The sequence below is a fragment of the Cupressus sempervirens genome, chromosome 1 (genome assembly GCF_028749045.1).
Source record: "Cupressus sempervirens isolate cs-2001-9-10 chromosome 1, ASM2874904v1, whole genome shotgun sequence".
NCBI classification, from domain to species: Eukaryota; Viridiplantae; Streptophyta; class Pinopsida; order Cupressales; family Cupressaceae; genus Cupressus; species Cupressus sempervirens.
Window position 1 is genome coordinate 479,783,108 of NC_143118.1, and position 26,364 is coordinate 479,809,471.

Genomic DNA, 26,364 nt, shown 5'->3' on the forward strand with positions numbered 1-26,364 from the left:
ATTAAACAAGAAGATCTGTAGAATTTAACTTATAAGACTGAGTAATAGAAGGGATAGACCAGCTTAAGCTATGACCCTAGAGTACAAAATGGGGGCAAAAGAAAACCAAGATACGAGATATGACAAACTTAAAAATAGACTATTAACCCTAAAGACAAAATAGGGATAACCAAACAAAAAAAAATGTGTCAAAAGCTAAAACTCAAAATAGAGGGTTACATTTTTTAAAGATCATCCTAAGAGAATACAAGAATATACCCTTCCACCTCATCCTTGTCAACATCCATTTGACCTAGCATATGAACTATGGAATTTGTTGATTTTCTTGACTTATTGAAGTTGGTAAGGATGAAATCCAGCCTGCTAAGATCATGAAAATTAATTGAAGGGGAAAGTTTGTATCTGAAAATATGAATATTTTTTAAAACCCAATTTTGATTTATATCTTAGACAATATTTCTCCAAGGAAGCAGGAAATGAATATTGCTCGTATTCATTCTCATCCATTCTACATTAAAAGGAGCTTGGTCCCTAATAGTCATGGTAGGACATCTAATAACACCACCTTGGGGGAAATTTCCCAAAGGGAAAGCCATTTAAGTTTTAGGATATGGAATGCAAAGATCATCAGTTATGCTAAAAGCCACATTCTATATACCAAACAACCAGGTTTCGTCAAACAAGTTATTATAGAGTATAATGATGTCCCAAGATTCAATTTGGGCTTTGGCCATACATGTAATGAGGGACCCAATAACATCCATGTTAGTATGCTAGGTGAAGTCATAATCAAAGACCTTCTCTCCTAAATCCCTAAGAAGTGCCAGTCTAGATATATCATCTACATTCCTTAACAATATATTCCATCATTTGAGCTTGACTAGTCTAATGAGGGCCATAGTTTGATCTTCATAGGCATGGTATAAAATTATTGTGTTATCCATGGAGACAATTACTAATGAAAATGCTAAAAATGACATAATAACCAATTAACAAGGCATGATAAAGGTTGTCAAGATTACCACTGTTAAATAAGGAGCTATTGGAAAGTTCTCAAAAATTCCCCTATGTGCCTTGAGGCTTATATAGGTCCATTACAATAATATCCAATGATTCCAACTAATTTTTGAATTAAGAGATTGTTGATGTTTAGTTTTGCACAATTATTGCAAAATGTTGTAAAGTTGCTTGACAACATTTTGTCAAAATTAAGAGTAAGTAGATTTCCACAACCCATGAAATCAATTGCTATTCTTTCCTGGATTAGATTGTGTAACTTTTTTTTTTCCATCAATATTTCACACTTTATGATCCATCATCAGAATGAGTTAAAGAGCAGAAGGAGTAAGCAAAAATGGGCAATTTTTGCAACATTTTGCATATACTCCTAAATATGGACCTACGACTCCATTTTGGTCACATTTGGCCTGGTTATGACTAAAAACCCCAAATGTTGCCTTATATCATGTTTTTGGCTCTATTGGCCATTATTACAACTTTATGGCCTATTGACCCTAAATGTCCCTAAAGGACATTTTGGTCCAAATTGGACCCTAGTTAATTGATCCCAATTACAACTCTTAAGAAAAATCTTTTTGTGAGGCCTTGATCTACATCTTCATTTTTCTCTGATGAACTCCTACTTAAAGGTCATGGATTGATGGCAATGTTCTCCTGTGCCAGTTCCACATCTCAATTGTCTTCAATTCAAGTGTAATATCCTTGTACTCTTTGGCAACCTCTTTCAACTAATGAGGTGTGTTGCTTTTAGCCTAAAGTTGAATCTAGAAGTGAGGAACACCTATAATAAATTTTATTTGAGAGGCTACATATAACATTTATGATATCATAGGAACAATATGGATACCTAATAAATATGCAGTTGGCTAACAAAATACATAGAATAATAAAACTTATCGAGTTTTCCTTTAAATGCTTGGAATGATCCAAAGGCAACCTTTATTTCAACTTCTGTCTTGCTCTTTGTAACACCACCAACATAGGAGGTCCCCTAGATAAGTGTCATTTAAGTAAAAACTATAGCATGTGTAGGTCCTTTCGTTGTCATAGAAAATATAGGAGATCCTTTACCCATCTTTATGTTGAAACTAGGTCTGTAATGAGAAAGTTGAGTTTTGCCTCATGCTTTATAGTCAGAAACAATTGAACAAGACAACTAATAGATTTTTTCATAGTTGAATAATATGATAATTTTACATGAAATGAACAACATCATATGCCACATAAAATTGCAACATATCCTTGGAACATATTTACCATAAATAGAGAGCATAAACTACAAAAACCCAAAAAATTTCAACATCAAATTGTACTTTCCTACCATAGTTGAGTCTTATGTTGACTTAATTTTTTCGAAAATTATGCCATTTTTTCTACTTAGTTGCAGTAAGAGAAAAGGAAAATAACTATCAAAATAACATGCATAAAGTAGCTATAAATGTATCAAATGAGACATTTACCAACATCTTTGATTATGAATCAATAGTTTGCAGCACACTTAAGATGTCATAGAAATAGGCTCATATGAACAAAGGCATATAACCTTATGACTTAGAACAAAAATGAACAATAAATACAAAATGTAATGATATTTATGAGTACTCAGAACCAATCAAACACACAACAGGTGAGATCTGAAAATCAATTGGCATGAGAAAACTCCTTTCTAGTTAAGGAGTGATTTCAATCTCATTTAGGACTTGCTAAGACTGGTAGCTACTACACCCATGACCAAAGAGCTTAGTAGAATGACTTGGACTTGGGATTGATAGAGAAAACCAAAAGTACATATAGAATTCAATTACTCAGGAATAAATGAGGAGAAAAAGGGATAAGTTAAAAATACCTTAATATATATAAAGATGGGATAAACAAAAAAACATTTTTTAAATAGGTAGACAACATGATGGGGTGTACAAATGATTGACCTCAGAAGAAAGAAAGAATACTTACATGGTAGTAAAGGGAAAATAGACCACTAAAATGACTACTTTTAGTTTTTTTTACTAATATGTACTCCCTTTACTTTATGTTGGTTGATAGATTGTCCTCCTTTGTTTCTCACTAGAAACTGACTCTCTCTCATGCCCTAGGGGCAAGAGAACAACAGTCACGTACAGATTGGGAAGCATTTATTTGGTTTCTATCCACTTTTAACTTCCCTCTAAATTTTTGAGGTACAACTTTCTCCTAGTGGATGTGCAATGAATTTTTTTCCGGTTCCTACTTCTAATTGGGGGTGTGCTTTTAACAAGAGAGTAGGAGAAGCTTAAACTAGGTTTCCTGCAACTACCAAAAACTTAGGAAAGACTTATGGGATTCCAATCCAATCACTCCCACAATTGTGAAAATTATTAGACTACCTTTCAAGAACATCAACTAACTATAATCCTACTCCTATATGCACCTACAACTACCAAATGAAATTAAGATTTACTCCTAAATGAAAACACAGATTAAATAAGGATGCAAGTGAACCTAAGTGTCCCTCTAGCCAGTTAAAACCATTAGCCCAACCATTGTCAAACTAAATGATTCCCCAACTCATTCACACCCAAATTCCTAAACACAAATGCAATACAATTCGGTAGGGAAGAAGAAAATGCAAGAAACCAAAGTAACACACATATTATAGGAAACATAAACCCTAACAACAATTAAAATTAATAATTCCCAACTTCGAGAAGAAATCAAATTCTCCATTTAACAAAATTTCTCGATTCTCACTCAGTAACCACTTTTACATGGGGAAAACTTACACCAAATTTTGTCAATCCTTTACTAATTATCAAAATCTTACATATGTAGGCCCTTACTCTTTGGTCATTAAAAAATGATTACATTCGAGAACGAGAAGAGAGAGAGAGATAAAAATAGAAGGAATGACACATGTCAGGGGAGTTAGAGTGGTTGGGATTCCACCTCCTTTTGTCTTGGCAACATCTTAGTTCACTTTGTGACATTTCATTTCCCCTATAATCTCTGCCAAATTATTTAGATTCAGAAGCAACACATTATATAATCTTACTAACCAAAAATCATGCTCTCTAGCTAGTGCTTCCATGGTGTCAACCTTCCCTTAGAATTTTATTGGTACCATTTTCTAATGCTCCATGCATAGAAGTTAGCATGTGTGAATCTATTTTTTGTAGGCATCCTTCATATAGTTGGCATCCACAACCTCCCCACACTTGCTAAAGTAGGACTCTATAAGTAGCTATATGAAATAAGCATAAACTACTTCCTCCACCTTCTTTACTCCTTGATACACTTTCCTCTATTGACTCATGGCCTTAACCACACCTTTTCATTTGAGTTGTAACAACATCATGTAGTGAGAAAGTGGCTCATTCCCATCATTTAGAATGTCGAAACTGATGGCATTTTCCTTATTCATATTGATGACTTGGTACAATAAGGAAACAATGTCATTGTACTTGTTGATGCATGTTCTCAATGAAGCAATGTTGTTTTCAAGGTGCTCTTTTATTCATCAACTCTAATACACAAAGTGTCTATATTATCAATTAGGGGCACTGACCTTACCTTCACGTCCTTGATCCAATTTCTGCCAATCTTCCCAAAAAACCTTTCTTCTTGAAACTTGGTGAGAAGGGCCTTACTTTCCTCTAAAAAGGGATCAAAAATTTGGGAGTATGATGATTCTCCCACTTTAGTGGCTAAGGGAAAAAATATTTGTCTGATATACTCCGACAACTCTTTTTTAATGGATTTGAGTTGTGCCTTAGAAATTTTTAGCTCATCTAGCTCTCTACCTATATCCTAGTTAAAGAACTCCCATAGGAAGTGCTTGGTGTCATGTTGTAGTAGATTCATGTCACATCGCTAAATGGTGAAGTCTAACAGACCAAGTTTTGATAGATTTCCATCTTTCTAAGCTCGAGCTACCTCCATGACATAATTCTCAGAAACTGCATCTTTTCTCACAACCACCAACAGTGGAGTCTTCTTCATCTTCTTTAGAGCTAGAGCTTGCTTTAGTTTTTGAGAGATCAGGTCCTTTGGTGGCACACTCTCCTCCACTCTTTTTCTTTTTTGGTCCAAAGTATTCTCCAGCTAGGACTCATATTGCAATATATTCATAGAAGAATAGAGTGTTGTGGAATCAAACAACTTCATTACCACTAAAGGGGTATTATCTTCCTACTAGAAAATGGGTTAATAACAAATTTAGAGAAAGAAAACACATCTAGAATATTAGCTTGTGCAATAGGTGTTTGAGAGGTTTTGGTGTAGGAGCACCACACTCAACCAATCAAGAAATGTAGACTATAAAAACCACGAGGACATTCAATAGAGATCAGAGGAATGGAATGCCAAATCAAAGTTAAGAGATTAATTGACAAGTCCTCAAGTATATAATGACTTTCCACTGATGTAATGAATCAAACTAATGTAATGAATCTAATATGTTTGAATGCATCCTTAATAGGACCAATTATGCATTCTAGATGGACCTATAGTGTCCAAAGGGGTCAAGAAGTTATTTAGGCAATAGGGTGTTTACAATAATAATAAAAGTCAATGAGAACCTTTTAAGTTTTAATATTCAAGTCAATTTTAAAGATAAATAATTCAAATATTCAAACATGAATGACTAGTTTAGAAAATGGAGGGAAAATTTTAGTTTGTCTTGTTTAAGTTTTAACCTTCCATCTCAACGATGATAGTTGGTTGGAATGGTTATTTTTGGAAGTTATATATTTAGATGAAGTCTTTGTAGGGGAACAGAAGAGAAACAGGCGTATAGACTAGTGAAACAACAATACCAAAACTTCTACTTTCAGCAATTCAAATTCCATTGTTTGGATCTCAAATCAATTGGGTTTCACTCCAAATGCTTTGATAAGTTTTTCTTCATCATTTTCAATGTTTTTTTATTAAGTTTCATATTTTTATAAGCTTGTTGTCGCACCAATTGCAAAACCATTGAATTTCCCTTAACTGTTTATTTGTTGTAGTAAAGTTTAAGAGTAATAGAAATTGTTCCATGAGTACGAGGGTTTGATATTCATGAAATAACTTAAATTAAAATGTATCATAGGTTATTAACCATGTATGTGCAAGATTGAGCAAGATAGGAGTGATCACAGTCAATAACAGTGTGACAGTGCATTGAAAATGCATGCTCAGGTATAGTAGTCGCATTCTACCTAAACAAGGGATCTATTAGGTGATTGGAAGCATTGAACAATGTTCATGTGGTGGTGAATCGATCATCAATTTGGATTGGAAATGTGTAGAATCGGGTGGTTGGAAAAGACCTAGTTTCAAGGGTTTGGGAGTGCTATTTTGGGGTTTTTGTGTTGCAGCAACCCTAAGACCGTTCCTTTTATATTTGATCATTTTAAGGCATAACTAAGTACTGCCTAGTAGCTAGGGTCATTAGGAGGATTTTGTTCTATAGTTCCTTTGAAAAATTAGTCAATTTTGGTGCATTGAAACAAGACAATAATGTTAAATAGGGGTGTTTGTCCAAGGCAACAATATAAAAGCTTCCAGTATATTGTTGAACTCCACAAAGGGTGTCTAGAAATGTCATGGTCTCATTTAGTATCTTGAGAAAGGAAGAGTTATCCACATTCCAAGTATGTAGTAGGGCTAATAGGCAAAAAATTAGGCTTTCGGAATAGTTTGAGGAAGTGTTGCGTGAATTGGGGTATGTAAACTAAATTGGAGTTCATATGATTTAAAGCTTATAAAACCAATTTCATCATTTAGGATTCTTGAAGTTAGTTTTGTTAAGCCTAGCCTTTGAAGCATTTTAGGTTGTTGATAGGCTAGAATACCTAAAACCTCTAAAAAATTACAAACTCTTATTATGTTTTTGAATACCTCCACCCTACTTGTTGCATCAGGTTTTTTGAGGTGGGGCTCCTCCATCATGTCCATCACCATCAAACCTATCCAAATTGATCATAGGGACAAAAGAATCTTGATCTTTCATATTTTTGGATTATGCCTTCTCTCCCTTCTGTACACCCTTGTCTCTTTCTTTTTCTAGTTCTCAAGTGGAGCCTATAATTGGGGCTAGCCCACTTCCACATGTTATATAAATTGACACAATTTTCTTTGGAGGTTGATCTCCTCCATATTCACCATCTCCCCTGACCATCTATGATGGTCCTACTAAAGCACTGGTGGTTGTGACAACATTGGCTCAAGAAGTTGTGGGGCTGGACTATATAGGCTTAGAACTAGGCAGTGAACCATGTGTCCTCTTTTTTTGAGATCATGTCCATTCAACCCACTTGTTTGTTCCTTTTATCCCTAGATCATATATCTTCTCCAGATAATCAACTATAGGGCCAAGAGGAGGAGCCGAGTCAATCAGTGTGTCTTTAACTTCTCACAAATAAGTGAAGGATTGCAAATATTGTCTATCAACCACAATTCCATCCACATCAATGTTCACACCATACATTCTAACTTTGTCAACTATCACTCTTAAGAAGCATCTTTCTTGGCTCTCAATCTCATCAACATAGTTAGGTCAATAACCTTCTAAGAAAAGAACATGATTATACGATGGGTCTAACTACAAATCATCATATATATAATACACAAGGTTGACCTAGAGTTTGATTACCTCATATGATGCAGTCTTGCATCTTTCCTCAAATTATTCAATTATATTCTTCACATTTGACCTCACAACACATGAGTAGGCACCCACTACAACTAGAAATGGAATTCCCACCTTCTCTACAGTTAAGAAGATCTTGTTCACTTCTAGAATTTGTCTACACATCTCCATGAGCACAAACCAGTCATCACGATATCTTTGTAGCTTCCAAGGAAGCCATCAAAACCTACAAATTTGATGTATGAAAAATCTAGAAACTAGATGAAGAAGCTCCCAAAATGAACTATCAGTGACATGGTTTCTAGTGAAAATTGACACTTAGGGCACCCCTGCAACATTCAATAGATCCTCAATGTAAATGCATCATTAACTTTCACAAAATTAGCATAACTCTTATGAAACTAGAGGCATGGGTAGAAATCATAAACTAGAATATCTTTGTCAAACTCCTCTACATGTGAAAATCATAGCCAGAACTAGATGTTCTAGAGCATAGATTGTGTAGGGGAAAATATAGAACTCCTCTCAGGCCTTAGCACTTTAGAGCTAGCTAGAGAGGTTATCACTCATTATCTGGGCCCAATCCACATGCTCGCTCTTTATACACACAACTTGCACCATATAGAAATAATGCTCCACTAAGTTGAGTGAGTTGTTATTTCTATTAAGATGATGCAAAAGGACCATAATCTCAATAATATTCCTTTTCAAGATTGTGTCATATTAAGTCTTCGACACCTTGCTCTTCCTATGTTGTGAGGTCTAGAACCATCTTGCCATCATATCTACCCTTTGAAAGGTCCTCTTTTCATTAAACATGGAGGTGGAGTTGCAGAAGTCCATATTACTATACATATCCTTCACCGACAACCTGAATCTATTTTTCAATGTGTTCCAATCGAGGGTCAACAATACTTCATCCTCAAGCATCTTAATCTACTTAGTATTAGGGTCATAGTGTGAAACACACTCACATAACAACTCTGGAACCTTCACTACAACTAGAAACCTATCTACTTTCACTAAGCTTCTTTACTTCAATCTATGTCTAACATGGTAAATTGGGTTTGCCCTTAGTCTTTGGTGCAAGTTGCCTAACTCGTAAAATTTCAAAGAGGTATCACTTAAGTGTTTTAGAGTATAATTGATGTCATTAAGGCTATCATAATGTATAAACCTTGTAGCCATGGTGTTTTATAACACTTGAGCAATTAACTAAATGCAAATTTCAAAATTGGTCATTAGAAGGAGAAACAATGAACTTTACTAGGCAGATGTTTGCTTATAAACCTCATTTTTTATCGTTGGCTAGAAATCCATGCAATCTGATCTTCATTAACTTTTGGCATGCTTGAGGCTTCCAATGATTAGATTTTGTATTGATTTTGGTTTTATCGATCAAAAAAGTGATGTCATATGCGTCTTTCATACAACTCATTTAATGAAGAAATCAAATCTTTTGAAAATCTTCCAACTTCAAGTAGAGAGGAAAAAAATACACCTTCCTAACATGAAATTTGGCTATGGCATGAAAACCTTTGTTCGACTATGGATTTTTAGCTTTTGATGGAGACTACTTTTCTTCTAACACTAGAGTACTTCTCGCACATCTTTTGTGAACACATTGTACTTAACTAGTTTTTGCCTTTGAGAATCTCCAAAAATGGGTTTCCTCAAACTCTTCTTTATGTACTATGCTTAATTATTCTCCTTCGAGCATATTTGGAAAGAGGAATTCCACAAACAAATCTTTGGGTATATTTGCTCATTCTTGCACTTTTGGAAAACTGGGAGTGATAGCCACTAAAATCTTATTTATGCGGAGTGTTTTGGAATCATCTTCTTTCTAAGCACTTTATTATTGATCTTAGATCATTTTTGACAAGTGAGTGTCAGCACACTTAAGCCATTTACTTAGTTCATGCCAAACTAGTAATATATGTTGAGCACAACATGTAAATATTAGACCATGCCAAGTTGCAATGAGTGTCGAGTCACTCATGTGCTGAGTCACTTAGGTGCTGAGAAAATAAACTATGCCAAGTGATTCAAAAGCCAAGTAAATAGTGGATACCAAGTAATGCAAGTGTCGAGTCACAGTATAAAGATTAGTGCATGCCAAGCATCAGACACATCATATGCCAAGTGGCATAGTTTTGACATATTTGTTTGCAATGGCACAAACAACTATGTAAACCATTTTTGAGCTGACTTAAGATTATATTTCAATATTTTGGAGATAATAACAAATCTCTAATTGGATTCCCTATGCAATTACATGCAAACAATTAGAAAAAGAGAAGGATTAAGTGGCAAAATGGATAAATCTCAGCCATAGATTCATACCTAACCCTAAGCCACCAAAGTCTTCTTAAGGAGAATGAAACCCTAAACTCTTCATTATGAGTGCATAAGGAATCAAAGGAGTGAAGAAAATAGTTTGCATGTAGAGCATTCATGGTGACTTAGAAATTATGAAGAAAGAGTGAATTGAAAAAATAGTTGGAGAAGAACAAAGGATAGAGTAAAGGATACAACATTGAGACATATGATCAAGGAGGATCAAGAAGACATCATTTAGAGATGATCTGCTATCAGGTAAGCAACTGCCAACCATAGGATCTATGTTAAGACATTTTAACAGGTGATTTCAGTTAAATCTCTTAATAGCATAGTCCTAACAGATTGTATGAAATCCTTTAACAGGGTACTTGCTTAGTTGTAAGTTGAAGTCCTCTAAAAAGGCACACTTCTAACAGGGTGTTGAAATCCTCTAACAAGGTGAGACCTAACAATCTTTGTAAGCCTTTAACATGGTAGACCTTTCACAGGGTAGATCATGTTCCATGGTCAAAACATTGTAACCTTCATTGGATACACTTTACTACTATAGTAGTGAAGATTTGTGGGTATCATCCCTACCCCAGTTTTACCTTCTCACTTGGAGGGTTTCTTGATAATCATATCTGGTGTTATGTGTGTGAATGCTTACATGCTTACATGATTTAGATGAATATGCTTTACATGTTATTTCAGTTTACTCATTGAATGCATGAGATGGATGTGTGGCAAAAGTTTTATTAGTCCAAGTTTAAAATAGTGCTTCAACCCCCCCTAGAAGTTTATCTTTCCTATTATAATTCCAACAATTGGTATCAGAGCCTTGTTCTCTAAAAGAGAATCTTTGTAGCTTTGAGGAAAGATCTTGAAATGGAAGTCTACAAGTTGGAAAGGACTATTGAGAACTAGGAGATTGAAATACATCTCATAATACACCAACTATATGAAGCAAGAGAGGAACTAAAGAAATCCTTGAAGAGAAGGAAAGAGATTACTATTGCAAAGAATGACACACAATACAAAGAGATAGACACTACTAAGCTATTTGCAAATAGAGACTCCAATTAATTTGATGCACTAGTTGTAGACCTAATGGAAAAGAATAGAGTTCAAGATGAGGAAATCAGAAATCTCAAGTTAGAGCAAGAATCACAAGCTATACTACTATGTGAGGTAACTAAACAAAAGAAGAAAGCTATGGAAGACAAAGCCATGATTGAAGAATACAAAAGAATTCTAGCCAAAAAACTAGAAGAGAAGTCAACAGAGTTGACCAAGATTTCTAACATGAAATTGGATACTCTAAGTCAAATGATGAATGCCAACTATGAATTGAATGTCAAGGATATTGAGATAAATAAATTGAAGTTGCAGAATGAACAATTGTAGAGTGACCTAAAGAGAGAAGGAATTTGCTAAAAGTTTCAACAAACCAAACAAATCCATCAAATAGTTTGAGCAATTATTGAGATCTCCTAGATCTAATAATGATACATTAGGACTGGGCTACACAAGCACTAAAGAAGGAGAATCATCCAAAAGTGCAGAAGAAATAAATACCAAAGGTAAGAACTCCAAACCTACTTGTCATAATTGTGGTAAGAAATGACATACTACTAATGTGTATAGGAGCAAAACTACAAATCAGAATGTCAAGCCTAAGAACATGATTCATTGTCATAAGTGCAACAAGCAAGGTCATCAAGCATGTTAGCACCAAAAATTGCGTGGTCAATTTTTAGCACTTTTGCAAAAAACTAAGCCCTATAAATGCCCTTTTGATGAGATTGTACCCGACTGTCAGTATGAGGCCTAAAAGGTGTTCAATGTTTCTAACACCTTCCATTTAGCCCATCTACCTGTTCCATGAAGATAAATCATCATTCTGAGCTATTTGGCGAAGTCCTATTTCAAGCATTTGTCAAATTTGCAATTCAGCCCTAGTGTCAAACAATGACAGGAGCTTGTGTTTCCTAGTGAATATCTCACACCCAAAAATGTGTCATGACTTGCCATTTTGAGATTATCTAGTGTGCATACCCAAGAACCTATGTTTCAGATTTTGAGTCATTTTGAGTCCGTTTGACTAGGTTTTGAATCCCTCAAAGTTGGTAGTTTATTGTTTTCATACTGATGCACTTTGCACACTTTTCTGGGAAGCCCTGTTTGATGAGTTATAACTTTTGACCAGTTGACCCAAATGAGAAAATTCTTGTTACATCATATTCTAGGGGTTAGAAAATTTCTATGTTCCAGATTTGAGCTTATGAAAAATCTGTTTGATCAGTTTTCAAACGTGATTCCATTTGCAAATTTTGAAGTTTTACTGGTAGTCAGAGATGCAGATTGATCGGGAGCCCTGTTCGGGATGCCATATCTTAGTTCCCATGATGGGTAGGACCAAATGGTTTGTTTCCCTATGTTATACACTAAAAATACTCCACGTGTGCCAATTTTCAAATCTTGACAAATCCGTTTGCACACTTTTCCAAGGTCATTCCTTTCACAAAAAATGATATTTTACTGATGTCCTTTGTTCTGCAAATCCAAGTAGTCAACTTTGTGCCCTTGCCAAAATTTACCTTGTGATTCATCATGAGCCAAAGTTGTATAATCTTACTCTCCTCATGACAATTTACCAGTTCCCCAGTTTTCATTAACTCATGTGCCCGTTTGCCTAGTCTTCAGAGCTCAAACCAAACGCACTTTCCAATTTTCTAACATGTTTATTTGCAGGTGAATTTAAGTTGCTAACTTTAGAGGTCGATATCTTTTGACCCTGATGTTTTTATGTAACGAGTTTTTGTAGGCTTGTTGAATATGTTAGAGAGAACAAAGATCTTGAGTTTTAGAGCTTTGTCAGATGTTTGAATCAGTTTTTAAAGCCAGGCAACAGGCCTCCTGACAGAGATTTCATAGTGATGCAAAAATGATTTAAAATGAGTTTTTGTGGCTTGTTTGTTTTCAAACTTGGTTTCCAACCAGTTCAAGGGGGTTGGTCGATCAATTTTCTATGTTAATTGTTCGAAAATGAAATTTTTTTAAGTCAGACCCACTTTGGGGCCCGACTAGTATCAGACTTATAAAGACATTGGGATCTTAAAATTTCTATAGTCTGGTTGCCCTAGCTTTCAAGCTAGAAGAGGGAAGATTCAGGACAATTATTTCTGGCATAGGATAGCTTCATTTGGGCATTTATGTGGAGTGCATTAAAAGGGAATATAAATTTTAAGCTGTAGTTGTTGAACTTCAAGTCAACTTTCTTCAGATTATCACAAAACATGTTGAATTCGATTATCTTCATAAGAAATGAAGTGGTGGTCAAGGTCAATGTGGGAGGGTTGTTGAATGTATTGAACCATTACCAGAAGGTCGTGACCCGACATTCCATTTTAAAAATATAATGGTTGGACAAGAAATACCCTTAGGATTTATCTCAGTCAGTGAGAAAGGGTTTAAAGAGCCATGCAACTTAAGTTCATTGATTAATTATCTAGTTGAGAATATAAGAGCAGTCTTGATAGATGGGGCAGCCCATGCTATAGATTCTAGTGAACTTGATTTTAAGTTTGCATCATTATATGCCTTCAGACTATGCTAAGAAAAAGGAAAAAGTCAAGTGAAGAGGACGTCATGTTAAAATGTAGGGAGAAAGAGTATCCCTTTGTGAATCAATTCTTGCTTTGAATGCCATTGAACTTGTAGCCACTAGCTTAACGCCGCAAAGCTAAAAAAGAAAAGATGTTTAGAGTTGTTGCATAAGATATGGGAATTGAAGAAAAGTGTCTCTGTTTAAGTGAGGTTCCTGTGCTTCCTTGGATACCTCACATGGCAACAGCTATGGCCTTGCGCCTTATGGCATTTGACCATTCTCTTTCATACAACTTGGATGAAAAAATAGAGAAGGCTCCATGATTAGAAGGCAAAGCAGCAGAAATAGAGAATCCACGTTGGAGTTAAAAGAAAAAATGTTGCAATCTGAAAGGAGGTGCCAGAGGCATCTTGGAAGGCAACTCGCCATAAAAGAATAAGCCCAAGTAGGGAGCAATGTAGCAGGGGAGTTCTTTAAAACGCAGCGTTGGAAAAGAAGCAATGCCAAGTGGAAAAGGCAGAAAGGGTCGATGCAATATTTTACCATTCTATTTCAATATTTTGGCATTAAATTCATCATTTGAAATCAAAAGCCATGGCAGAGATCCCCTCCAGTGCTTGCAGCCAAAGAATGAATGTAGTATGGAGGAAGAAGCCGCCTATGCAAGATAGAGCCATGCCCAAACAAAAGACAAGTCCACAGTGATAAAGAAGGTGCAAGAGCATGATAAGTAGAAGTCAATGCATGGAGAGGGGAATTTACACTAGTAACAAGCAAGGAGCCTCACTACGACAGAAGATGGCACATTAAAGCAGCCCATGAGTAGAATTCCATGCCAAAACAGGGACACTCACATGATGAGTTTCAAATGCCACGAAAGACAAAAAAGCCGCCTAGTATAAAAAGCATTCACGCAGAGAAGGTAGTGTGAGCAGAACAGAGCTCCAAGCATGACATAAGGCCAGTCCACATGAAAAATAAGGCAACTCATGCAAAGAGGAAAAAGCCACGGCAAATAATACAACACGCCATTAAAATAGAGGCAAAGTATTTAAACAACATTTGTCCCACATTCTTTGTGAAAATTGTTTTAGAGTTGTTTAAATACAACTTAACACGTTAAGCTTTATGAATTGAAGGCAGAGGCTTTTGGGAAGTTGCAAGTCAGAGGGTGGGGCCCGTGGTTGGATAGATGACGTCAAATTTGAAGCCCTTGCAAAATTTTAAACCGAAGTACAAGCATGATGACATGGCGAGTTCTGGCGGCAAGGCACGAGATGTCGACATGTGGCAGAGATCTACGAAGGAGGCAAAACCGCAATATGAAGTTGCGCGAAGTTTAAATAATGCCGAGAAGTGCATTTCTGCCATCTGGCAGCAAGTCCTGTGCATGATTGAGTAAGCATAAGGCAAGAACAAGTTCAAGCGATGCATAGGATGTCGCCAGTTAGCGCATCCTGTGGCTTGCGCATGCCCGCAAAATAAAGTTGTGGGGAAGATAAGAAATGCGAGAATGCTCCCGAGTGCCACGTGGCAGTGGGCTCGAGGCACATTCCAAGGTAGCGATCCAGTCAGGGCCAGGGCTGAGGTGAGAATGACACGTGGCGCCTATTAGTAGCAGTCAATCAATCAAAAATTGACATGTGGCATGGGTCAACAGAGTTTGACCTCAGAATTGAAGGGTTAAAAAATAATAATAATAAATTTAAAATTTCATTTTAAAATTGTTTTCAAGTTTGCACGTTCAAATTCTCTTTAAATCAAAAGAGGTCATTTAATATAAAGTTTGAACTTTAGATTTTTTTGAAATTTTCAAAAAATTTAAAAAATCAAATGTGCAGACCATGGTTTTCTAGCAAAGGAGTCATTTTCAAAATGACTTTTAGTGGGTTTCTGAGATGCAAAATAGGCGATGTTATATATCGCTAGAATCGAGAGAAGATGAACTATCTGATTTTGGAGTCGATTTGTACACAGGTAGTAGCTGGTTCAAGCTATAGGAGGTTTTCTTTTAGGTTCCTAGATTGCAACCAAATTTAGGTGCCAATATTCAAAATTGTTTTCTAGCATGGAAATGACCTAAATAGGGTTAAAAGGCAATGAAAATGAGGTTTGAGGTGATTTTAACTATTTTCAAATCAGTTGAATCTCAATTTCATCAGTATTTCATTGAGGAAAATTAGATATTTTAGATGCAAAAGGATTTCATCATTAGGTAGAGATATTTCAAAGTAGTTGCAATGTAATGATGAAATAGAAAATCAAATCAAATGGAAGAGAGAGGTTAGAGAGAGTCTTTTTAGTTGCAAGAGATGAAATTCTAAGGGGACACATGTTCATTGTAGGTTCAATCCAGGAATTCATCTTCATCCTATATTATTCTTTCTTTCTTCCATTTGAGGGGTTCCAATTTTTTTTGACTGAGAGACCATTCATGGTTCCAATCTTGAGTTCTCTCAGATCTGTGATACCATTTTTCTTAGTGTTCTTCCTGTTATGAATAGCATATTGTATACCTTTTGAGGCATTTGTACTACACAGTCATTCTATGTGTATTTTTTGAATTTTGATATGCAGATGATGTATTGTTTCCAAGGAAACTAATGCAAGAGTTTCACCTTTCTTAGTTTCATTATGATTCTCATCTCCTGCTTCTGTTACTTGCAATGTTCTATGTTTAAGAACTAAGAGCTTGAACCCAGTTATATCCCCTTAAGGTTGTATATCATAATAGATTTTCTGTTGGAACAAAGCTCCAAGTAAATGCTTGTTTATACTGATAGGATTGCAGGTTACACCAAAAGGATATCACCATAAGTACGAGAGTTTTAATGAATATTGATGTCTGTTTGCAAGTCAAGAAGATAGACCATATACTTGAATATATGAGTATATTTTAGGTATCCAACTGTATGTGAAGATTCAGTTAGTGCCCAATGGATAAGGGACTGGTCAGCTTGAAGGGTGCATGTTCTTTTCTGTTGCATACTTGATTATGCTGAGAAACCAAATCAAAATGAATATTATTTTCCCATTTTATGTTTTGAAGAACTATAAGTGTAGGTCATGGCTTATTTGTGGTTACTTTCCTTGGTTATGATTAGCTACTGTGATCAGGAGATTTACCAGCAAATTGAAGAAGAATATTGACCATATCTACTATAGAGGGTAGTCTTGTAATGAAGTATCAAGATAAATTAGACAAATCCGTCAGGTTTGCCCACCTTGGCTTTGCAGAGCCTAAAGTGAAGTGAGTCTTGATATGACTTTGTTAATTGGCCAAAAACTAGGATTTAGCCTTGCTGAATATAGGATTTAGCTCGTCCTTAGGCATGTTCCTAATCTTTGTTTCTTGGTATCAGGTTTAAATCTACTTGGTATGTTCTTTCCCAAAAAGAACACCAACAAAGCACATGAATGCAAAACTAGGACCATGCATACACAAATATTTGAAGGATATTACTACAATTGTCAAAAGTATGGACATAGAGATTTTGAATGTAGATCTAAATCCATGTGGTCATCAAATAGACAAACAAAATTAAGGAACAATGACAACTCTGATAATTAGGATTATAATACAAGATATAGCTGTCATTATTGTCAAGAATATGGACATGTTCCTAAAAATTGTATTAGGACACACTTCAGAGGTAACTACAAAGGGTGGCTAAGTCAAACTACATGTTTTAGCTATTTGAAAGCTGGTCATATCAGTAAGTATTGTCCAACTAGGTCAAAAGCATCAACTGTGAATTTGATAAAGGTAAAGGCAAGGCAGATGTTGAACACATTAGAGATGAGATGAATAAGACATGGAAAAAGAAAGATGTTTGAAGCACATCAAATGGAGAAGGGATCACTCCACCCAATGGGTCAGGTGATCACACCTCATCAAACTAGGCAAATAAGAGGTATGCGGGACCGATATTTAAAGGCTATATCATGCATCAATTCCAAAAGTAGATAGTATTGAAAAGACTACATTAGCATGAATAAATATGCAAGATGTTGTTAGAAATTCAAGAAAAATCTTTAAATTTTTCATTTTGTTGCCAAGCATGAAAAGTTTCCTATATATGCCGAGTGGAATGCTGGAAGATGTCGAGCTATCAGACTAGGTAGTTGATGTTGAGCTCATAGTAGCTGCTAAGTGATGGAAATGACAAAGGATGTTGAGTGAACCAAAAATTGGTTAATCTAAGCTTACATTTGTGTAAGTACTCGACATTAAATGCAAGGTTTTCAAAGGTTATATGATCAATTTAGCTCATTGTTCATCATTTCAAATTTGAGAAAGAGCAAGCAGAGTAGAAGGCAAACTGGAAATTCATTCAAAGTAGTTGCAAGAGGTTTTAGTAGCAATCCCACACCAGTTCATCAGATTTCTAAGGTATTTATCAAGAGTTGAGCTACACAGTTTTAAATTTTCATAAATTGTAGTTTGACACAATGGCATCAAGTTCAGAATATGTTGAAGGGAAGGAAGTTTTAAATGTTTAGCTATTTAGTAATGAAGTTAAGCAACTTGTATTTAAAGCCATTCCTAACATTGCTTACAAACAAGACCCCTCTGGTGCATTGTCAATGATCCTGCCAAATGTAATAATGGTACTAGATGTGAGGAAATGCTATAATTTCAAGATAGGAAGCATTGGTGACATGGAAATAAGATCTACATACAATAGGTTATGTGAAAATGGTGTTTTGAAAGAAGAATTCAAGATTGTTGAGAAAAAGGGTTTAACATGAGCCCTAGATTTTTCAAATGTATTTAAGATAGAGTGGATACAAATTGTATTTAGCTAAATTCATGATGGTTCCTTATGGTTAGAGAGTATACCTATCAAAATTATCAAGAGAATAATTCATAGGGTTACTGGCTACCCAACCCTAGATTGACCTAAGACACTAAGAAGTGACTCCAAAGAAATTATTGAGAAGAATATTGGAGTAGTCTAGAATAAAAGAGGTATGACTATAGATACAATCATATATTCTATTATTAACTTTGTTGTAAGGGTAATAGCACATCAGTTCTATCTATCTAGTATATTGAATAGTGTACCCTACATAGCTATGGATGTTGGTTACAAGATTGTTAAGAAAGATCATACATATGATCTAGCAAAGTTACAACTACAACAACTAATGGAGAACCTTGGAGCAATCAGGAAAACCAAGAGTGCATAGAGAAAATTTGGTTCTATATTGATTTGTATATTCTTTTATGTACAAAACACATTCCCCTCATTCGGTAATATGGGAAGGAAGACTAACAAATCAATTGTAGTACAGATTGGTGAGTACATTGATAAACTAGGAGCAAATTTTGAAACCTCAATGACTAGCTACTTTGAAGATTTCAAGAATTCTATGGAGGAGAGACTCAGAATACTAGTTTCCATAGTTGAAAAACATTATAATGATGTATGTTTTCTTGTTGATGCTAACTAAACATTTGTACAAGCTTCCACACCAAGGGTAAGATGGTTGAGATTTTTAGGATATGAGGTAAATGTAGATGAAGCCTCTACAACCATAACAACTCTACTTGCAGAAGATGTAGACAAAACTACAAAAAAAATTTGGAAATTATGAGATGGTAAAGTCCAAGGTTACCATGGAATTGAAAAATACATCAGCTATTAAGGAGAAGGACAAGTTGGTCAAGAAGTAGAAAGAAAAATTTAGAGAGGGTGTCAAGGAGGAAGAGGAAGAAGAAGAAAAGGATGAAGAGGATGAAGAAACTCAAGCTCAAGAACCTCTAGCACTGACATAGGGAATAAGAGAAGTTAAAGAATAGGAGGAGACTAAAGGTGCTAAGGGAGAAGAAGTTGAGGAAGCACCTACTCCTATAGAGAAAAAGAAAAGAAAGGCAAAGGCACAACTAGTGGAAAGGACAAAGAAACTTGTCAAACCAAGTCAGCCAAAGCCCACTACACCTACAACTAGAGCTAGCACACATTCTATAACACAAAAGGAAAAGGAAAAGACAAAGAAAATAGAGCAAGGAGGATAAGAACATAAAAGATAAAGAAGGAAGTATGTGACATAGCTAGATTCTGATGAAAAGAAGATAGAATCAGATAACAATAGCCAATTCAAGGTGGTGACTCACAATCCTCTCTCAAATCTTGAGAATTTATGTGAAAATCTAAAGAACAATGAAAATTTATCAGGTTTTAGTCATGTTGATTTTGAAAAATTGGGTAAAGTAGAGAAAAACCAAGTGGAAGAAGCATTGAATTTTCCAACTCTATACCTAAGAGTCTATATGACATTGTTGAGCAAAAATGGCATTATTGTCTAAATTTGGAAAGATAAATCAATGAGACCACACTAGCCCAAGTAATGCCAGAGTTAACTAAGGGAAAAATTGCTAAGGCTATAAAGAAATATGTAGCTAGGTTCACACCTAAATACATAGCCTTTAGCATTCTTCAAAATAATATTGAGGATGTTGTTAAGAAATCAACACAAATATGCAAACTCGTTTATGGGTTAACCATAGTGGAGAAAGGATAAGTTGACCCTTCAGAGGTTAGAGATGATGATAAGGAAGATGATGAAAAAGATAACATAGTTGGAGGAGAGACAGAAGTGAAAGAAGATGACAAGGCAATAATTCAGCGTGAGCAACAAGAAGAATAGAGTGTGCATGACACACAATTTTTGAGTGATAGTCTTCCCCATGACACAACCAAGAATAATAAAACAATAACTATAAAGGATTTCTTTGATCTATCAACTCAAAACATCAATCCTATTACTAGAAAAGATTTGAAGAAGATACTAGATCAATCTACATTGCGAGCCAAACTTAGTGGCAATCTTATTTTGGTTAGTGTAGAAGAACTACAAGAGGAAGTAATTGATATTACAAGGGAAAGGTGAATCCACAAGAACCACCTTCCATCATCCCTTCAGTTACTCATGTACAACCTTTGGTCCAAATACTAGAAGCTACATCTACCAAGGTTGATACAATTGTTAAGGTTGATACAATTGAGAAGAAAATAGCAGAAGAGAAAGACACCACTGTAGAACTGAAAGAAATGGGTCAAATAGACTCATTTGTACCTACAACATAAGGATAAGGTGCTAGTCAAGTCATAGTAATAGATCAGGGCAAGTCTAAAGAGAGTGAGCTACCACCGAAGGTGAAGGAACAAGTTGTCATCCAAGCATTGGTAGCTTTACCAGAATCAAGCAATCCTTCTACACAAACTCTTTAGAAGCCGAGCAAAAATGCTACTCCATTGCAGATCTCAGTACCAAGTGCAAGTTCATCAAAAGTTGAAAAGGTAATTCACTATGGAGATATCACTCTTGATTAAGAAATTTTTATTCTAAAGTATGATTATGATACTATGACACTAGAACAAATAGTCATACTATAGCAAGCCTTAGAAAGGAAAAAGTATTAAAAAATGCTTAAGAGAGAATATAGGAAGAAGAAAGTACTTTAAGATATTAAGGACATCTTTCTAGATGCATTTAGTCTGCCAACTCCTGAAGAGACCAAGCCACTAATAGAACAACTAAGAGACATAGTGGAGAAGGTCAATAATGAAGACCTTGATACTAATGCTAAACTATTAGAATGGTTAGAAAAGAAATTTCAAAAAAAGGTAAATGAGAAAATATCTAGTGATATAGCACTTACACAAGTTGCATTGGCAACCAAGGTTGAGAATGTGAAGAAGGTACTTGAGAATATATTCTCATTGTACATAAAACTATGCAATCCTACACTCTTCACCCAAGAGACTAGAAGTCACATTCTAAGTTTAGAAAGCCAAATATCTACATTAGGTGCAAGATTACCTATAAATCTAGCTCAGAGAGAGAAGCATTTTAGGACATTGCTTCAATTACAGAATTAGTTAGCTATTTTGAAAATAGATGAGGCTAACATAAGAGCCAAACTAACAAACATACAAGAAAAACCCTTCATATGGAAATACTGTACAAGGAGCTCGGCTATGCTAAAACTCTACTAAAGAGAGACCCCAATCTTTCTACTTTAGATGGTCTAGTAAACCTTGTTGTCAAGCTTGCAATCCAAATCAAGTCATTGGATGTTGCATGTGATAATTAGGATGCATCTCTCAAGGTCCTAATGGATGTCCATAAATATTTTCTAGACAAACACACAATAAGTGTATAGCCCATTTGACATAAGTGTCAAAAAGGGGGAGAAATACTTTTGGGGGATAATAAAATAGAGGAGAGAATAAAAGAAAGGGGGAGCATAACAGTAGGGAGAAATATTTTTGGGAGAATAAAATGAAGGAAGAAAAATAATATGGGGGAGTATAAGAAAAGAAGCAAAATAAGAAAGGGGGAGCATGAGCATAGTAGTAGAGATATATCAAAGCAAGAGATATCAGCTAAGGTAGAGCATGAAAGAAAATAGAGCATTTAAGTCAAATTGTATCAGCAAGAGATACATTTACTCAAAAAGGAGCACAAAATTTTGGATACAAAATAGATATATCAACTCAAGGGGGAAATATCAAGTTTTGAGGTATCTAAGTTAGTGCAAAATTTTGAAAATTTGAAGTTTTGTATATAAGCTGAGTCATGGATATGTAATGCTCGAGAGATTAAGGATAATATTGTATATTCAACTATTTTTGAAACTCATGTCAAAGGGGGAGATTTTTTATCTTAGATTGGTTTTGACAAGTGAATTTCAACACTCTTAAGCCATTTACTTAGTTCATGTCAAACTAGTAATACATGTCGAACACAACGTGTAAATTTTAGACCATGCCAATTTGCAATGAGTGTTGAGTCACTCAAGTGCCAAGTAGATAGACCATGCTAAGTGATTCAAGAGCTGAGTAAATAGCAGATGCCAAATAATGCAAGTGTCAAGTCACGATATAAAGATTAGTGAATGTCAAGCATCAAAGACATCATATGTCGAGTGACATAGTTTTGAGATTTTTTTTGTAATGGCACAAACAACTATGTAAACTATTTTTGAGCCAACTTAAGATTATATTTCAATATTTTGGATATAATAATGAATCTCTAATTAGATCCCTATGTAATTGTATGCAACCAATCAAAAAAAGGGAAGGATTAAGTGGAAAAATGGATGAATCTCATCTATAGATTCATACCTAACCCTAAGCCACCAAAATCTTCTTAAGGAGAAAGAAACCCTAAACTCTACATTATGAGTGTGTAAAGAATTGAAGGAGAGAAGAAAATAGTTTTCCTGTAGAGCATTCATGGTGACTTACAACTTATGAAGAAAGACTGAATTGTAGAATCAGTTAGAGAAGAACAGAGGATAGAGTAAAGGATACAACATCGAGACATCTGATCAAGAAGAATCAAGAAGACATTATTTAGAGGTGATCTGTTATCAGGAAAGCAAGTGCTAACCATAGGATCTATGCTAAGACATTTTAATAGGTGATTTGAGTCAAATCTCTTAACAGAGTAGTCCTAACAGACTGTATGAAATCCTTTAACAAGGTGCCTACTTAATTGTAAGTTGAAGTCCTCTAACAAGGTACACTTCTAATAGGGTGATGAAATCCTCTAACAAGGTGAGACCTAATAGTCTTTGTAAGCCTTTAACAAGGTGGAACTTTCACAAGGTAGATCATGTTTCATGGTCAAAACATTGTAACCTTCATTGGATAGACTTTATTACTGTAGTAGTGAAGATTGGTGGGTATCATCCCCACCCTAGTTTTACCTTCTCGCTTGGAGGGTTTTTGGGTAATCATATGTGGTGTTATGTGTGTGAATGCTTACATGATTTAGATGTATATACTTTACATGTTATTATAGCTTACCCATTAAATGCATGAGATGGATGTGTGGCAAAAAATTTATGGGTCTAAGTTTAAACTACTGATTCACCCTCCTGCCCCCCCTCCCTCCCCCCCCCCCCCCCAACTAGAATTTTACCTTTCCTATAGTAATTCCAACATTTATATACTTATATTTTTCTTCTTTTCAGGAATCCTTGAAAATGCCTTCTCTCTGAACACTATGGTCTTAATAAAAATGTCACTTGATATTCCTTGAGCTTATAATTTAACTTTTATGTGGGAGTGCACTTTCTTTATGTTTGGGAACTCCTTAAGGATGCTTCGCCTCCAAGTAGGGAGTAGTAGAATAGAGGAGACTCTAAACTTTGATTTCCCTTAGAACATGGTGGAATTAGAAATATTATTCTCATCAGGGGGTAAAACTAGACACTTCTAAAGGAGAAAATATTTGTTATAATCTAACAACCCACAAGCACATCTAGCTTAACAATTTTTTGCACAAAGAAAGCAGATAGAGCATTGGCACACTGTAATTCTCAAAATCTGACTAAAGGGAGAAGAGACTCTTGATGAGAAGAAACTCCTAGCCAAACCATACTTATGGACGTAGTCAATTTTGAGCATGGGTTTGGAAACTAAGGAGAAATATTTAAAAATGGGGTAACTAAAAATGGGGCAAAAGAGTTCTCTAATTGGAGACTTAGGTAAGCAAGTGCTTAAGCAACAAACCTACTATCTCTAGTTTTTCAAAAGGATGAAAAGATGAATATACAAAGTAAGAAAGAAAATAAATAGTGCAAAGAAAAAAAATGGAAAGTGAAGCATAAAACAAATCTAAGCTAGCTATATATAATGTAGGGGTTACCTACTTTCACTTCTAGATCTAGTAGAGCTTCATGTTTTGGTCATTGTAGGACAATAGTAAGAATTCTCTGGATGGGTATGCCAACTTGAAATATTTTTTCTCACTCATCTAAATTATCTTGAATGTCCCTTTCTAAAGGCTTTCAAACTTGGAATGCATTCCCTTAAGCTCCAACTTTTTATTTCATAACAGAACAAGATCACCTTCCATGAACTTGCAAGGTTGTCCCATCTTGTCAAGGATATTCTTCACATACAACATATATTATGTGATCTTTTTCCACCATTTATTCTCACACTTCTTCTAGTTTTGAGAGATACAAAATTCTCTTCTCCAAATTATCTCAGAAAACACCATCTTCCACTACGGTCTACAACTTGCATACTAATAACTCCAAGGTAGTGGAAGATTGGCCTATGTTCCATACACCACCTCAAATGGTGAAACTCGATGGCTCTTTTAGGAGTTACCCTGTCCACCTAGAGAGCCTCACAACTTTTTATGTTAGTTTCCTTGATTATCAGAAATGAGTTTCTGCATGATATTTACTAAGTTTTTATTTCCTAATTTTGCTTGCATGTTTCCTTGTAGGGAGTAATCCAAAGAATGGCTTAGATAGATGTCATGGTTGTAGAAAAATTCCAAAATCTCCACCAAAGAGAAGTATGATGCATTATTCATTACCAACATCAAAGAAAATCCAAATCTAACTAAAATATTTTCTTTCAAAAACTCACAAACTACTTCAGACATGGTCTTCTTTGTTGACTTTTCTGCCACCCACTTCATGAATTAATCTATTGTAGTGATGATGTATGTATGACTTGCATTGGAGGAAGATTTAATTGGACCAATAAATTCTAAACTCCACTACTAGGATGGGCCTTCAATCACCACTAGCTTCAATAGTAGGGCAACCAATTGTGGTTTTCCTGAAAACGCCTTACTCTTCTCACACTAGGCCACTTATCTATATGTGTCCTTAAACATACCAAGCAAATAAAAACATGGCCTTAGAATCTTGAAGGTTGTGACTAAAGAGGAGTATTTCCCACCACAAAATACATCATGAAATCCATAGAGCAAGTTCTCCTATTGAGACTTATCTACACATCTTAAGAATGTGCCATCAATTGCCTTCTTATATAACTAATCCTCCCATATCACATACTTAGTTGATTTTGTCATTAGGTTCTCTTCTTTGTTTGTATATAATACCACTGGGACACTCTCCACATGTTCATAAATAAGAAATATTTTAGAACAATTGGTCTCACAAACTAACCATTAGCACCTTAAGCTTGACATTGCACACCTCTTCTTGATTTTCTGCAATCGCCCTACAAAGGCCATTGCCTTGAAATAATTTTTTTGGTTTAAGCTTAGTGTCATACTCCTTAACTTTAGAAATCCACATGCCTTGGTTATTTTATCCAATTTATTGTTGTGTTATAATTTTCTTTACTACCAATTCAAGAACATGCACCATAACATGAGTGTGAAGAATGTAAACCTGAAAGTTCTTCAAAACTTGCACCACAAAATATGCATGCTTCTCCATGTGTGAATACTTAATTTCATGATCCTTCATGGGAGTTATCATTAAATTCATGGGAGTTCTCATGAAAGCTATGGGATCCTTGATTCCTTCGACATTTTCTTTCATTAGAATTTTTGACAGAGTATGATGTCAACCATAGCAATAGATAATGAACTCCTTATTATAATCAAGGTACACTAGGATGGGAGCCTTGGCAATGGCATTCTTGATATTTTCATTTTTTTTTTCAAGACTCATTACACTTGAAATTTTGATTTCCTTTCATTATATGCATGATACACGTAGTAACTTCAATGATGTTTGGTATTAACCACCTTAAAAAGTTAAGTTGGTTGAAGAATCAATTCACCATTATTTTTCCTGATGGTAGGCACAACTATTGGATGGATTGGACTCACTTAGGATATATAATTATTCCTTTTAAAACATTATGTGTCTGAGAAAATTCCCTTTAGTCATGTAAAAGAAAGACTTCTTTAGGTTTAAGGAAATATCATTTTCCTAACAACATTGCAACACATTGTTGAGATACTAAAAATGATCCATCCACTTCTTTGAGAACACTGTGAGACCATC